The following is a 14,245-nucleotide window of genomic DNA, read 5'->3' as shown; positions in this document are numbered from 1 at the left end:
AATGTTAACAGGGAGGGGTGTAGCTAGATTGTTATCCCAGAGCACTGATTGCGGTCTGTTTTTCAAATAGGATTTAAACCAAAGTAATGCTTGTGGATCAAGTGATAGGGCTTTTAGTATATCAATAAGTAGGTGATGGTTAACCATGTCGAAGGCTTTTGAAAGGTCAATAAATAGTGCAAAGAGTTATTGTTACGATTTTTGTTTATACAGTCAGAAAACGATAGCAGGGCAGTGGTAGTACTATGGAATGGCCTAAATCCGTGCTGACAGCTAGTAAATTATTGTGGAGGAGTTGGTCAAGTAGTTGTTGCTTGATGCATTTTTCCATTATTTTAGCTATTGGAGAGAGTAAGGCAACTGGTCGAAAGTTAGAAATCTCAGTAGAAGTACCACCCTTATGTAAAGGGATGATATGGGAGACTTTCCAGATGGAAGGGATTGTGCTTTCTGTAATCGTTCTATTTATAAGGATGGAAATGGGATAGGCAATGGCTTTAGCTGCTATTTGTAGGTATTCTGCTGGTAGACAGTCAGCTGAAGGGGTGCATGGTTTAAGTTTTTGAAGGAGGATGCAAATGAGGGATGTAGGTACGGGTTGTATATGAAAAGAAGGAACTGGGTATTTGTGATTAAACGGCTAGTGCTGACAGGGGGTAGTGTATTAGCTAGAGTTTGAATGGCTTCAATAAATAGTTGTTGAAGGCATCAGCAATTTGCTTACAGTTATTATGGCTGATACCTGATGGGGCTGGAGTTTTTGCGTGACCTGGCTGAAGTAGTTTGTTAATGCCTGACCAGAACTTTTGAGGTTTTTGCTGGTGGGTTTGTTGGAGGTGAAAGTAAAAGTTTTTTTATCGAGCAGAATTGCTCTTTTGGTGGCATTTCTTAACTGTTTAAAGTAAAGGTGGTCTGATGGGTTTTTATAGGCACTCCATTTGGCCCAAATTTTATTACGTAGGGGGATCTTTTGTCTAGTCTCTTTTGTGAGCCATGGGGCAATTTTGATCTTTATTCTGGTAGAGCGAGCTGGGGCATGGTATCCTAGAATTTGTAGGAATTTTGTATAAGGTAGGCCACTGCTTCATCAAGTTGAAGATGATGTAGGGTGACCAGTCACACTCCTTAAATTCATTTTGGAAGCTCTCTGGATAAAAGTGTTTTTTAGAGCATGAGGTTTTAAAATTATTTGTATTTGGGCTATGTTTTTTTTGTTTAATTATGTAGGGATATAAAATACCTAACATATTTAAACGACTCAACACAAATCATAGACTGAATGTGAGAAACCACTGAATTCTTGCAGGAAAACAAGTACACAACTAGGTGGATGGTAGATGAAAAACATAGTTTGTGCTTACACCCATTACATAAACAAAGGTATTGCTAATCCTGCTGGCAAGCTGGGCTACTTGAAATTCCAATGTTACACAGCTACTCCCAACCCTACCCCATTTAGGGAACATAATAATGCAGACAGAGGAACAGCCACTTCAAGTCAGGGCTGCAGTTTTCATCCAGACTCTACACTACATCCTTGCCCATGTGGCTAAGGCCAAGAATTCCCTGGCCTTTACTGAAAGAATTTGTTGAAATTCCAGTTACCTGGAGTACACAAAACTATGCCTTTTTCAGGCATGAAGGGCTTATGAGAGCACATTTTAGTACTTTTCCCCCCTGAATGTATTTATTTACTTGTACTTGTTCACTGCTGTACAGTACTGAACTCCATGGACTGTGGCTGCTTAAGTGATATGCTCAGAGTCACACAGCTAAGCATTGGATGCTGAGGGAGTCGAACCACGAGACGACAAGAAAGAGCTCATTAATCATCTGTGCCAATTGACAGACCAAATGAGGTGTGTAATCAGCAATAATACATAAAAGAAAATCCTGTGTAAAAAGGCTAAGAATACATTCACCAGTAGGCATCCCACTTCGCTAATGAATGAGTAGAAAAGGAGAAGGACCTCATTCTCAAGGGTGGTGAATTAGTGTCTGCAGTGTCCCAGTTCTGGAAAATTTTAACCAATCTGCAGCTCCAGAACAAGGCTGGAGTTGTTTAAACAGTCTGCCAGGAATGTGAATTGGTGAGACAGTGATGCCACAGTCTATGGTTCACTGAGAGATGGCTCCCTGCACAGGGGGGATAAATGTGTGCCACCCCTCCCCGCAGCTTGTTAAGATATCACATTATGGACTGGTTGTCTAACCAGATGAAGACAGCACCAGGAAGCAGACTTGTGTCTAAGGCATTCAGGGCCAAGGACACTCCTAATAGTTGCATTAAGGTGATGTAGATCCCCCACCCCACAAGAGGACTATACTTGTTGAATTTTATAGGAACTTACAAAAGCTCTACATATACTGCAAGCAAAGCATCCATTGTTAGAATTTGCATCCAGTTTAGTTACAAAACAAGAAAGTCTACCAAACAGTGGTGGGGACTATTCACACTCTGGCCCAGTGACAGGAATTTGACAACAAAAGGAATTCTGTGAGTATGTGGTGCCACTGAAATTACTAAAGCCTTGCAGTTCAATGCAAAACTAGCATCATGGCAACATGCTCTCATCTCTGTGGAGCAGAAGTATAAAGCCCTATGACCTAAGTGACAAGGGTTTGATTAGCAGTCCCAGTAATGGAAGATCTAATCAGGTTGGGAGAGGAAAGCCCATGTTCACTTGTTTATTTTGGAAAGTGGTGCACATGTTTGGGAGTAACACTTGCAGAAGACCACAGAGAGTGCCTGCTGTGCCTTCCAGCAATGACAAAGGGTAGAAATGCTACCTTATGTCTCTTGCAGAAGTGAGTATCAGCCTACTGCATGCCTAACCCATAGGGCACTCTACTGTTCATAAAAAGGGACCAAGGGTATTCAAAAGAGAAAACAAACAAGCAAAGAAAAAAAGATGGATACCTGAATAAGTGTTCCCATGACTGACTCACAGCCATGGGAAAAAATCATCATGGAAAAGATTAACAATGGCATAGAAAACCTTCACACATTCGACCCAACTCAGTTTGGTTTTGTCCAAGGCAGGTCATGCCTACTGAACCTGCTGGGTTTCTTTCCAAAGGTCAGCAAGGCAATAGTTAAGGGCAAAATGGTGCATACTGCCTACCTTAACTTAGCTAAGGCATTTGATACTATACCCCACTCAGGCATTGTAAACATACTCATGGAATTAGGCATAAACCACTATGAGATAGCTAGCTGGCTCACAAACAGGAGCCAGGAAGTTATGATTGTAGAGACCAGTGGAATCCCCCAGGGCTCTGTGATGGGTCAGCTCCTCTTTTGACATCTATTTTTCAGATGTCAAGGCAAATTTCAAGGGCCTCTGGTTTATCAAGTTTGCAGATGATTGCAAACTAAAAGCAATCACTGAAACTCCCCAAGATACTAAAATCTTACTGCAAGGTCTAACACAGACAAATGACTGCTGCCAAAGAAACTACTAAAAACTCAATGAAAAGAAATGCATAACAGTATCTTTTGGGAAGCTGCCCACCCAGGGAAACTACCTCATTGATAAAATACCCCAAAAAGTAGACAGAGCAGTCAGGGATTTGGGGACTTGTGTAGATAGTAACCTGACTTTTGAACAATATGTGCCCAAGGTTGTAAGAAAATCATTGTGTCACTCAGCTTATAAGTAAAGGCATGGCATCTAGGTCCAGGGAAGTCATCATGCCACTGTACTCAGCCATCATTACACCAGTCATTGAGTATACCCCCCCCCCCCTCAGTATGTACCTGACCAGATGCATGCAACAACTGGAATGTCCACAAAAATGAATACAGGGCATTAACACAATGTCCTGTGCAGATCGTCTCAAAGCCCTATGTCTAACCTCTATTTCCTACAGACTGCTGACAGGCAATTTATGCCTGGCATACAAAGCATCCTTGGACCTCGTTATGATGGACCTTTTGCATATACACAAAATAAACAATACCAGAACTAATAGATCTAAGGATTTAAACTTTGTTTGTGACTTAATAGGACATTTTGGAGAGACAGGTATGTATCACAAGAGAATTTCTACTCTTTGGAATCGGCTTCTTATCCATGAAAAGCAGAGCCCTTCCCTAACTCTGTTCAAGCACAACCACGACCAGTAGATGGGAAATTATCCCCTGGACTAACAACTATGTCTCTGATTGAGACAGGCAGCCTTTAAATAACCTACAAGGCAGAACAAGTTTTGGGATGCATTTGGGTTGTATGGCTACACTTAAAAAGGCCCCTGTGGTCATTAGTCTAGTATACTATATGAACCCATGAACTCATGGCTGTGACCCTGACAGACCTCAGCCAGTAGGCACAAAGAAAATGCTATTTACTATTACTTATTACAATTTATTAAACCTGAATGATCCAACTGGGCAGATACAAATATTTCAGTAGAGTACAGGGGAGAAAAGCTCCACACACATTACAAACATAAATTAATCCACAGTGATAAATGCACAGTTGAAATGGTCATACATGTACAAAAACTGTATAGAATCAAGACCTTGAATATATATATATAAATAAACATAAAAATAATCATACAATATTTTAGTGCTGGATAGAAAAATTAATAATTGTTCAGGTGGAAAGAGATTAAAAAAATGAAAGATGGATTTATTATTAGTTTGTATTACATGTAGGCAAGAAGGTTTGCAATTTGACTTGAATATTACAAATAATTATAAGCCTGTTCATGAAAGGCACAGAAACTGGGCTATTTGGCTAAATAGTCTTTGTGTGGTGGCAAACTACAATTAATAGCATAAAAAGATCTGTTCAGAGAGTCAAAAGTATTTCATACCTGCCATATAGGTTAATCTAAAATGAAAAATACACTACCTCTACCTGTGGACCAAAAGCTGCAAAAATGTAATTTTATATGGCAGAATTATTTTAAAGGCAATAAGAAATGCATATGTGCAAATGAAGAATGGAAGTCTTCACTGCCCAAGATCTGCAGAAATATGCTTTTGTCTTAAAAAGAGATGTTACATAACTGAGTTATTTAAGAAGGCAAGACATTTTTTTTTTCATAACTGTTGTATAATAGTAATCATTACTGGGTAATCAGCTGTGGGTTTCATGGCATTTAGTTATTTAAAAAAAAGATTTGTTAAACAAGCTTTTTTCTCAGCTGCCTTATAACCCATTCATTCCTTTGTGAGACAAAAAACAATCACAGGAGACTATTTTTCCAGCAGCCATTACATTTTTCTTTCTTTGCCCCTAGCCCCTACTTTTGTTGGCTGATGTGCATGATTACAGATGTGAGGACTTGCTATACAATACCATCCATACTGAATGAAGGTTACCGTGCAGTATTCTGGACAACTGCCCTCCCCCCAAGAATGGGAAGTCAGCATTAACCTCTCACTCCCATTCTCCCTACTGGGCTCGTCCAAGAGCCTGGTCACTCGCTGTTCCCTGGTCATATAGGTAACAGTCTTGGCTTCATCCTGACTAGTTCATACACCTTTTCTTGTTTTAGTTAGTTAGCAGACTTGTACATCTTAAAAAAATATTCCCTCAGCCATAAACAGTGCATTTATTAATACCAAATCTGAACCTTAAGGGTAGCAGAGTACTTAAAAAGATATGTACCCATAAATATTCTGGACCCAGAAATGTTTCAGTTTTCTTTTTATTTGTACATTTTTATTAGTTTGTCAGAGTTTTGACATTATAGGTAACTCATCTTTAGCAGTTGCAATAGTTTCTAGATGCACTTTATCCCACTAGCTACGTTCTATACTCCCCACCCTCCACATACACACAGTCATAACAAAAATGTCACAAAATACAGAAAATTCTTAGCAATTTCAGCAACAGTTTGAGCAGTGACAAGTACTTTCAGAAAAGCCTCCTCCTTTAAACTAAAGAAATCATTCCCACATTGGTTCCACTCTATAACCTAATAGAATCAAGCTATGTGGCAACAATTGTACTTTTTCAATTCTAACTCCTAAAATTTGTGAAGCTCTCGCTATCTCTCTCTCCATCTAAAAATCCTTCCCTTTTGCTCCACATTTGCACCACTAGTAAAAACACATGTTCTAAAACAAGAATAGTGTAAGTGTTTTGAGGAAGGCCACATAACCTATCCACACTTACATCCCTCATTCACTCCTCCACTGTATTCAACATCCCTCCTTATTCTCTTTTCAGGAATGCAAGACTTACTGACTCTTATACTTGGTTGTCAATACACACAATTCAATTCCCTTTTGAAAGAAAATTCATGACCTACTGGAATAATCTCTTATCTGCAACCACCATACACATACTGTATAATTCATCTGTTTTGTTTTCTAAGTGAAGATGTTTGCTTCCTTTATATGTCCCAAATTGTCAGTTGCCTTTACTCATTTCTGTAAATGGTTCTGTGATTGTATTCACTTGGGCTATGCCTAAAATTGGTCCATGGACATCAGTGAACTACCCCAGTTAAACTTAAATCGTATACTTGTGCAAAACCATACCATAACAGTAGATATCGTCTTCACTGTTGTGATATTCTTTACAATAGGGATCCCGTACTAAGGGTAGCCCGATGTCCAGCCAGTATACCAAAGCTTTTAGGATGTAATAGGGTCACTGTACATCACACATATGGCCCCATGCACAGCATAGGGCATAAAGGTGATGTATGGATCTACCATCCTCACAACTGAAAAGCCCCAGGAGGAACTAGAGTCTAATGAGAAAAAGAGGAAACATGTACATCCAGAAGAAGAAACAGGGAGAAGGGAGGGAACGAATAGCACAACAGTGAAGAGAAGGGCATCTACTGTTATGGTTAAGATGTTACACAACTGTACTATGTCCTTCTACATCATGGTTGCAGTATTCTTTACAATATTAAGAGTACAAAAGCTCAGGAAGAAAGTTGGGAAGAGGAAGGCCAAGCAGAGCCCACAGGAAAACCATGCCAGACAGCCCTGGCAAATCTGGCTCAAGCCCTAGAAACAACATCCAAAGTATAGTGCTTGGTAAAAGTATGCACACAAGTCCAAACAGCTGCTCAAGAAGAGAAGTAGCATCCAAACCTTTGAAAAAAAAGCACCAGAAGAAGCCACAGCCCTGGAGTCATGGCTCTTCCCATGAAAAGAACAACAAAAGGAAATGGCTTTACAAATCCAAAAAGAAATGGTTTGCTTGGAAACAGCCAAACCTAAAGATCTAGGATAAAAAGAAACATCGCTCAGATTTATGAAGGGCTTCGGTTTTATCCAAATAATATCGGAGTTGTCTATACAAATCCAATGTGTGAAGAACCTTCTCACTAGCAGATTGTGGAGAAGAGAAAAAGTAGGCAGATGAACTGACTGATTAACAGACAACTCATTAACCACCTTGGGCATAAAAGGATTAGTATGAAGATACACCCTGTTGTTATGAAAAAACAAAAAAGTAGGAACAGCCATAAGGGCCTGCATCTTAGACATCTATCTGGCTGAGGTAAGGGCCAAAAGAAGAATAGTCTTCCAAGAACAATGCTGTAAAGCAGCTTAAGCTGTATGCTCAAAAGCAGCCTGAGTCAATCTTTCCAAAACAAACATAAGGTCACAGGAAGGGAGGAATAGGCTTCTTGGGTGGCCTAATGTGAAGGACGCCTTTAAGAAATTGTTTGACCTCGAATCTAGAAGTCAAAGGGAGACGAGAAGAAATAGCTGACAGGTAATCTTATCAGAAGAGTATGCCAACCAGCATTGAGCAATTCACACAGACAAGACAGAACCAAAGAAACTTCCAAGGTAAGTGGATCCAGGTCACAAGAAAGACAGCAAACAGAAAATCTCTTCCATTTGTATAAATAAGATTTTCTGGTAGTGGGTTTCCTGGTCTGCTGCAGGACCTGAAGCATGTCCTATCACCCACAATGCCAGTTGAAGAGTGGACAGGTGGGGATGGATAAGAGACCCCTTTGTCTTGTGTGAGTAGTTCCACGCTGTGACTAAATGCAGAAGAAAAGGGAATCAATGCTGTCTGAGCCAAAAGGGAGTCATCAACAAGATTTTGGGAGCATCCTGTTCTATCATGAACAGGACACATGGTATGACAGGAAGGGGAGGGAAGGCATATAGAAACATCCACTTCCAAGAAAAAGTGAAGGCTTCTACCTTCCAAGCCAGAGGACATGGGACTCTGGTGCAAAAGAGAGAAATCTGTCTGTTCAGAGGGGAGTCAAAAAGTTCTACTTGAGGAGTACCCCACCGGTGGACAATGTCCAGAGACACATCTCTGAGAAGCATCAACTCATGCGTTTGTGTTATGGACCTGCTCAGACAGTCTACCACTATGTTCTGATCTGAAGGAATGTAAACCACTTGAACAGTCACCTGATAATGGACAGCTAAATCCCAAACCTGAACAGCTAGTCTGCACAAAATAACTTTTCCCAGCTTGTTTGATGATGTACTACATCACTGTGGTGTTGTCTGTGAAAATTTTGAGGGTCCCTGGAAGAAAAAAAGGGTATGAAAAGCCTGAAGAGGCAGAAGAATGGCTCTCATCTCTTTGATATTGATATGGTCCTTCTTTTGATGAAGAGACCAAAGGCCCTGAACTTCGAGAGGACTGAAGGATGCCCCCATTCCGCATCTGAGGCAACTGTAAAGCACTCCTGAGTGTGGGAACTGCAGATTGAAAAGGAAGCATTGGTTGAGGGACAATTGATGAATCCACCACTGAAGTTCCAGCTTCAGGCATGAGAGAAGGAGAATTGGACAATCCAAAGGATGAGAATGTTGAAGTCAGACTGACTTCAGGAATCACTGCAGCTTTCTCATATGAAGCATGGCCAGAGAAAGCACAGGAATGGTGGAAGCCATGTATCCAAGAGCCCTTAGAAACTCCCTGGCTGTAATGCAGTCCAGAGGAAGAAGGGAATGAAAGAATGCAATCAGAGTTAAAGCCTTATGAGGAGCCAGAGAAGACAGCACTGGAATAGTCTGCAGCCTAGAAAAAACAATATCCTGACATGGAGTTAGGAATTATTTTTGGAAATTCACTGTAAACCTTTACAGAAGACAAATAGCAAAGTGAAGATGTTGAAGTAAAATCTCTGGAAAAGAAGCTTGAACAGGTCACCCAGGTAAGGAAGTATCTGGGTTTCCCTCAACCTGCACAAAAAACAATCACAGGAATGAGACATTTGCTGAAGACTCTTGGGGAAGTAAAGAGGCCAAAGAGAAATGTAAAATCTTGCTGCAGAGGGGATGAATAACGATATGGATATGGGTATCTTTGAGATCCAAAGAAACTAGAAAGGCCTGAGGAAGAAGAGGAAACAATTTTTGAAGGGATAGCATCCAACAGATTTCCAAACCACATAATACACCTGGCAAATGATGGCTGGAACCCAAGAATCTTAAGTAATCTTTAACTAAATTGGAAGGGACAGGGAAAGATGAAGGCAAAGAGAAATGTGACCGAGAAGAGAAGGACAAAGATATTCAGACAGCACAGGAAGATCTGAAATAACCTGACAGGCCTGAGAGAGAACAGCCAAAATACACCTGGTCACGTGGGTCTGGTAGTTTACAGCCCTAAAGACCAAGGCAGCAGAGACGTACACTTTCTTACGCAACCTCTCCATGGTTCTGATGTCCTTGTCAGAGGGGAGCAGCTTTGAAGAAGTCAAAAGCCTAGATGGTTTAACAGAAGAGTCAGCAGAGGACCACTTGCAAAGGAATTTGCAATCCTCAGGCACCTTATAAAACTATTTTTTTTAGAAGCAGAGCCTGAGAAGCTGCAGAGAAAGCATCCAACAAGGCAGCATGAACAGGAGGGACAGCAGATGGCTTGGGAGACTCCATTTAAAGGAGCTGATAGTACCTTTGCTAGACATCAGAGACTTGAGTACAATCATCATCATCAATCAGCCCCCTTTTTCCCATTTTTCTACATGAGGCCAGAGAATCTTGTTAACTGTAGCCATCTCTCTCTCGATTCAATGCCACACTCCTGCCTTCTTTGACACTAAGGCCAACTATTGCAGATCTTCTTTCACACAACCCATCCACCTCTTTGCTGGATGTCCTCGTTTCCTCTTATCTTCTTCCTATCTGTCCAAATCTTCTTCACCAGACTGTCTTCTGCTTTTCTGCACGTGTCCAAACCACCATACTCTGTTCTCTTGGATCTTTTCTGCAATTGGAACTACTTTGGTTTCTGATCTTATGTCCTCATTTCTTCATCTGTCCCACATACTGCATCCTACAACCCTTCTCAGGCACTTAATTTCCAACACCTCTAGCTACTTCATCTGCTCTGCCTTTACTGCCCAGGTTTCTGTGCCATATGGTAGTACTGCTCGCACCACTGTCTTGTACACCTTATTTTTAGCTTCTTTGGCATTCTTCTGTCATAGACTACACCTGACACTCTATGCCAGTTGGCTGCAGCCCCTCTGATTCTAATTTTGACCTCTTTATTCAGACTTCCCTTCTCCTCAACCACCCCTCCCAGATACTTGAAACTATTTACCTGCTCCACTAGCTTCCCTTCTATCTCAATTCTCGGCTTCCTCTGACTTCCCCAGTTTGCTGCCAATACTACTGCCTTAACTGTACTCAATTTCATCCTGTATGCCTTCAGTTTTGCATTCCATTGTTCTATACCTTGCTGGAGTTCTGGTTCTGAGTCTGCCTGTGATGCCACATTGTACTTGAGTACAATCCCACTTAAAAAAGCTCCACCATATGGGAAATTACATCACCAAAGGACATCAACTCATAAGGAGAATCAGGAATAATAGATTCCTCCTCCTCAGAACCATAATCCAAGGAAGAGGGAATCTGGGAAGAATAGGTCAAGAATTATTCATCAGAATACACATTCTCATCAGATGAAACCTGCTCCCTAAGTCTTTTAAGAAGAGTAGAAAACCAAGGCAGTAAGAACAGAGATCCCCTGAGGAGGCTTCAAAGCAATAAGGGCATTAAACAGACCTTGTGTGAAATCTTGCCATTTGCATTGAGGGTCTTTGGGAGCTCGAGAAAGGTGCTTAGTTTTCTGCTTCTTTTTCAAGGGGACATCAGCCCTAAAGACCTTGGGCGGCTTTGACCCTTGATGACACTCTACAAGTGTAGTAGGAATCTCTTCACTGAACAAGATTTGAGAAACACTCCAGGCCCTTTGGAAATAATCAGCCACGGTTCCCTCTTAGCATCCAAAAGGATGTCTGCAAAGCCTCTGGGGATGTGTGAGAAGCCAGATCTATGCTGGCCTACAAAATGGTACCGGCAGATGAATCCAACCGAAAAACAGGGTGGTCCTCTGGGCTTTCACTAGCCCTTGAGAGAGATGTCTTGTGGAGATGGTACAGCTAAAGAATCTGACCAAGTTTTCTTGGTCATCTTTTTCACAGATGGCTGACCCTCAGGCCGGGAAGATTCCTGCAAAGTACAATTTGAGAAATTGGTTCTTTAAGTAAATGGCTAAAGAGGGGAGTTGACTATGCAAGGTCTTTGGAATAAACACCTGATAAATGGGAGAAAATGTATGGTCGTGAGAAGCACCTACACAAAACAAACACTGTTTGTGATGATCCTTATGGGGAATCTGTCTCCCATGCTGGCATTTCCCCTTTTTGGATGATACGAAACCAACAACCACAAAATAAAAAGGAGATAATAAGGAAAACCCCAATGAGGCACTTATCTGAAAAACAGCTTGCTAACCAACATACAAATGAACATTCTCACCAACAATCGAGGATGGCGCTCAGACTGGTGGCAAAGAAGTTCTGAAGATGATACCACCTTTATGCCGTATGCCATGCAAGGGGAGCATATGTGTGATGTACGGCTTCCTTATTACAACCTAAAGGCTTCTGTACACTAGCAGGACATCAGGCTACACTTGGCAGAGGACCCTTATTGTAAATAATACTACAATAGTGATACAGAAGAATATCAATAAATACTATGGATAAAGGAAAGAAAAAGTCAACTTATTAGTACGGTTTTACACAAAACAAAATGAATAAATACAACCAGGGAGTTAAAGATCACAGGGACAACATGGAAAGATTGATCAGAATATAACTTAAGAAACAACTGAGTATTTCGCTGTACTTTGTAAACACATGAAATCTGTGTAGATGGTGTAGCTGGGTTATTGCAAAACAGAAATGTCAAAGCCTAACAGCTGTGAGCAATTCTGTGAAGAGTAGATTTACAGCTGTTCTAAGTGTACATGGTTTCACTATCAATATACATAAAACACCAAAATGAATGCAATAAGGACACAGTAACACCTACAGACACATGAAAACAATCAGTAAGCAAACTACCTTATTAGGAAGAAACCAAACTGGCCCTGGCACCTCTGGTGGCACAGAAGGATGAAGCTCAGACTATGCTCCAAATGCCTGAAGGAGCTGACAGGGAGGATGAGCATGTCCATCCTGTGGGGAGGGGAAGGCACAGCTGGCCATGCCATGCTACAATGTCTTGCAGAAGGGTTGGTGATGTAAATCTGTGGCCTTGGGGTGAGCATTAGTATCACCAAGCCACTGTCTGGTATGCAGTTGAATCAGGATGGAAATTTTGGGCACCTGAAGTGACTTAAATCATATGCTCCCACCGAGCATTACAATTATCCTCGTCAGTGATGGCATAAAACAAAAAGCACCCTAACGGATGTCTCAGTGATGGCCCTTCTGAGCATCTCTTTTCCTGATGTCCAGGGAAATTCCTGTTAAAAGAATGAATGAGCCATGTCCAACTGCGGTGAAAGCTTGATGGTTTGCAGGCACAGGTGTAAAATCTACAAAAGTACAGTAACCAAACTGGCCATCTCCTTGTTGGCAGACATGCCCAATAAACAATATTTATTTAGGGTACTGCATTACAAGTACAGAATGCTTTTGTTCACAGTTTTATCTTTTCAGCATTCAGGACTCATTTGATAAGACTTATTAAAAATGTTGTCATTATGAGACCTGACTGGTGGCTGTCTGAAAAATACAGTCCATGAAATAAATGCATTCTCCCTCTTAGAGAAATGTACTCATGATTAATCTTTGTAATCGTGGGCTAAAAGGAATGACTGATGGGCCAGTGGGCCAGCACTGATTATTCTCATAGTAAACTTTAGACCACTTCTTCAGTGTAACAGCTTTCATATCCGCATGTCAGTCTGAATAGGAAATACAGCCCGGGGATCACTTCTGTAGCGCTGCTCGACAGGGGCACAGGAAAATAACTTTCTTGAGTGGCGTAAGCCAGGGAACCTTGTTGGCTAGGCTTACTTAGGCCCTTGGGCCGATAGCCTAGCACCTACCTATGAACCTAGGACACATATACAAGATTAACAGTTGTTTTTGCCAGTGCACTGCAAATGGCCTGTGCCACTTCTTCAGTCATCTCAGAGTATCATCTTTTTTCAGTCTGCTTATATTTCTGCCAGTAATTACAAACTTTTCTTCAGTCATGGAAATGCATGACATCTGTGAGCTGTGCTAAAATTATGCAGAATAAACATTATTTCTCTAAATTCTTTTTGTGCATGCAACTGACAGTAGGCATTTGTGGACAATCTGTAACTTTGAATTGTATGATATGCATGTGCTAATCTAAGCACACTTTTGTACCCAACTGCTAAGTGGACACCTGCTTTGCATATGCTACCTACTGTCACAGTATGTTTATTATGCTTCAGTCCTTGTCTTCTAGTTCTGACTTAAGTACATGCCTCACACATTATTTTTTCAAGGTCTTCTTTGCACCAATGCCTGCCAATCATTCCCTCATCAGACTGCTCATTTGTCTTCTTGCAGTAGGGATTTTCCTAAAGCATAGGCATGATGGACCACCCCATAGGTCACCATAAGGGTTGTATGTGCCCTTGACAACAATTTAGCAGACGTGGTTACTGGATGGCACCTAAGCCCTTCCTTAGGAAAAGGGCACAAGTGACCTTCCTAAATGTTGAAACCACAATGCTCTCCATGATAAGAGCTACTGCCGAAGTGGCTTGATGACTGAATATCAATACCTGGAATGTTCCTCACAACACTGCCCCATACTGGGGGATTTTGGCACTGGACAACCTTGATTGCTTCTCCCTACTCAGGATGGGTATGTCCATCCTCCCCCACACCTGTTTCAAAAAACACTCAAGTCACTAACCAAACTCAGGTTGCCTTGACAGTAGTCAGGGCTTTATTCTTCCATGCCAATGGATGTGGATGCCTCAAAGACTTACACATCTGG

At 41.3% G+C, this 14,245-nt stretch overlaps 1 protein-coding gene across 6 annotated transcripts in view; it reads right to left on the bottom strand.

The window, feature by feature from the left end:
* STX17 (syntaxin 17) overlaps window positions 1-14,245 on the bottom strand; it is a 1,023,817-nt gene that overhangs the window by 166,118 nt on the left and 843,454 nt on the right. The gene's annotated exons all lie outside the window — the stretch shown is intronic.

This window comes from Protopterus annectens, chromosome 12.part0 (assembly GCF_019279795.1).
Source record: "Protopterus annectens isolate FY-2018-M chromosome 12.part0, PAN1.0, whole genome shotgun sequence".
Taxonomy (NCBI): Eukaryota; Metazoa; Chordata; order Ceratodontiformes; family Protopteridae; genus Protopterus; species Protopterus annectens.
Note: the sequence above shows the minus strand (reverse complement) of the source record. Positions and strands in the feature narration are given on the sequence as shown.